The following is a 2,812-nucleotide window of genomic DNA, read 5'->3' on the forward strand; positions in this document are numbered from 1 at the left end:
CCTTGAATTTTTCAGGGTAAAAAAATGAATCCTTCAGAGAACCTCAGAGAAACAGCTTCCTTGCCGGGCTCACTGGTGCCCATCTTCCCCCTTGTCCCTGACCTTGCTGGCCTGAGTAATTTGTCATCAGCTCTGCATAGCTCTGGTCCATGGCATGACACATGCTGATCTGATGGCCCGCAGCACATCACTCAGGCCTGGATTCTGCGCATTCTAGTTCCACCTCCATGACTCACTCTGCGTCCCCATCTGTGACACTTCAGTATCCTCCAAGGTCATCTGTGCTCTGTGGTTCTGAGCTCACCAGACCTCCCCAGCAGGTCCACCCATTCTGACCTCAGCCATTTTCTTCTGGCTGCTGAATTTTTTTAATACCACTGTGTTTATTCCTGATAACTCCCCCCTTTTTCCTAGCAACTGTGGACGGTGGTTTTATTTTTTTCTCTCTTCCCAAAGTTGCTGCTTCCCCCCTCCGTCCCCTTGACAATCCTCCTTTCAATTGTGACACAACATCAAGTTAGCTGTTCAGTAGGGGACCACAGAATTTACCATTCAAACCTGGTAATTTTGAGTGTGAAAGTGGGTGCTATTAATAATTACACCAAAATACTAGGTGTAAACCATGACTGTCCCAAATGCAGAGTAGTGGTTACCTCAGTGTTTATAGACATATGACCTATTACACAGCTGACATTCCATACAATTTTCTTTTAGGAGACACATTCATGTCCTAATCCCGCAGAATTGAAGCACTACTCCTGACTGCCTACCACACTCAGATGGTCTCTTGAGTCACATGTATTGCATGTCCCTGACTGTCCCCTAGGTCAGCCAAAGTCCTCGAAATGACAAGCTCCATCAATGGGTGTTTAAACCTGCCATCACATTCACGGTCAAAGTCACTGGACTTGCAATTCAGACAGCAGCTGCCTTTTCCCTCATACCCTGCACAGCTCCTCTGATGCCTCTGCCGTCCACCCTTCCCCAGCTTTCCAGCTTAACCTCAGTGTTTTCCTTTTAGGGCTGCCACCAGCACCTCCAGCAACATTCACCAGGACATTCTCAAAGCCAAGAGCACAAACTCGTGAGTCATACATATCCAGATCCTTTCTAGCCTCCTTCTGCTGTGGGATGTGTGACCCTCTTCCTTGGCCAGATAGATTCTTTTTAGCAAATGTGATTTTAATAGCCTGTGTGTACTGATTGGGTGATAAGAGACAGATCCCCAACTCAAGCTAGATGAGACCAAAAGGAGAATTCATTGACTCATGGATCCAAGAAAGTTTTGACAGTGAGAGGGACAGGGACACAGCTGAGCCTGAGGGAAGACTGGAACCAGAGATCTGAGTGCTGCCCAGATTCAATCTCTTGTCCAGTTTTCTGGGTGTCAGCTTAAGTCTTCCTCCTTGATAATCAGCATTTCCATATGGCAGGAAATGTGCTTCCGGAACTTCAAGTTTTGCACCTTGGTGCTGCGTGTGTGTGTGCACATGTGCACTGTCAAGACTGTATTTCCATCATTTCCTGGGTGAAAATTTGGGGCATGATATCTAGGAGTCCTTGAGGTCACACTCGGCTGGGAGGGCACAGCAGATCTTGGCAAATATCCTATCTAGATGTGATGCACTGCTTGGATACATGGAAGAGATCTCCTAACTGCTTATTAGTTACAGTCTCTGCAAGAAACAGGTTTATTGGCTCCATAGGTACATTTTGCTAAACTGATGTGTTGGGTGGATGTCTGACACACAACTTAGTGCATTTGACACAGAGATAACTGACTTGTGGTGTAGGGTCTCCAGTTCAAAAATCCAGGCAGAAACCAGCCTGGGTCTGATTCCCTAAACATAGTAAGCTAATCACTCAGAGCCTGAGTTAGAAGTGAAGGGGTCATTTCCAGAAGGACAACAGTTGTTGAACCAAGAGTTTCATAGATTGCTGGACATTGTCTTTTGGACCCCCTAAACTGCCCACCTAAGCTAGGGAAACCCATCGAGTGGCTCCCACTTTCCATCTTCCCAAACAGCCTCATTCTCCTGCATGGCATGCAGCACTCCAACTCCCTTTTTTGTTGTTATTATTATTGTTATTTTCAGAAGGTCTTTACAAGTTGTCATTACATAATTGCCCCAGCCTCCCACCAAACAAGCCTGAAATCATCCCTGACCCTCACCTCTACCCAATTTCGTCTAGCACAACAAGTTCACTTCCGCCCCCTTGCCTGTTTCTCCAGTTCTTCCCTGGCCAGGCTGCATCGTCCCTCACTGTCTGGGTTAGTCATATGCGTGTCGACTTTCAGTTGAGTTTCACCACGTGGGCAGACTGACTCAGCCTAGTTGAACTCCCAAGTTTCCTTCACCTTTGACACACTTCTTTCTGACACCTCCAACTTTTTTTCAGGTAAGCTCAGATCCTGCCTTCTACCAAGGTGTGTGCATCCTTCTTTGAACTGGGACCTTTTTCTAGGGCCTTCTTTGAATTGAGGTCTTTTTCTAGGGACTTGCTACCCATGTGCCCTTTGATCCAAGCATTCCCATACACGCACACCCCATTGCCACAACCACTCCATTTCCTCAGGACCCCCTCTGCCTCCCTCTGTCACTTTATGGATCTAGACCAAGCAAGGCCATCCTCATCCCAGAGGGAGTCATCTGCTCCTCGCTGTCCTTTGCTGCCCCTCAGGGTGATCCTTGGCTACTTTCCCAGTGGTCTCTCCCCTTGCTTCTTGCAGGCTCTGCCTTCTTGCCCAGGCTGGCCTTGCCTGCGCCCTGGGCAGATGTAACCTACCCTGTTTCATTTCCCCTGTCTCTCT

Source organism: Cynocephalus volans, chromosome 6 (assembly GCF_027409185.1).
Source record: "Cynocephalus volans isolate mCynVol1 chromosome 6, mCynVol1.pri, whole genome shotgun sequence".
NCBI classification, from domain to species: Eukaryota; Metazoa; Chordata; class Mammalia; order Dermoptera; family Cynocephalidae; genus Cynocephalus; species Cynocephalus volans.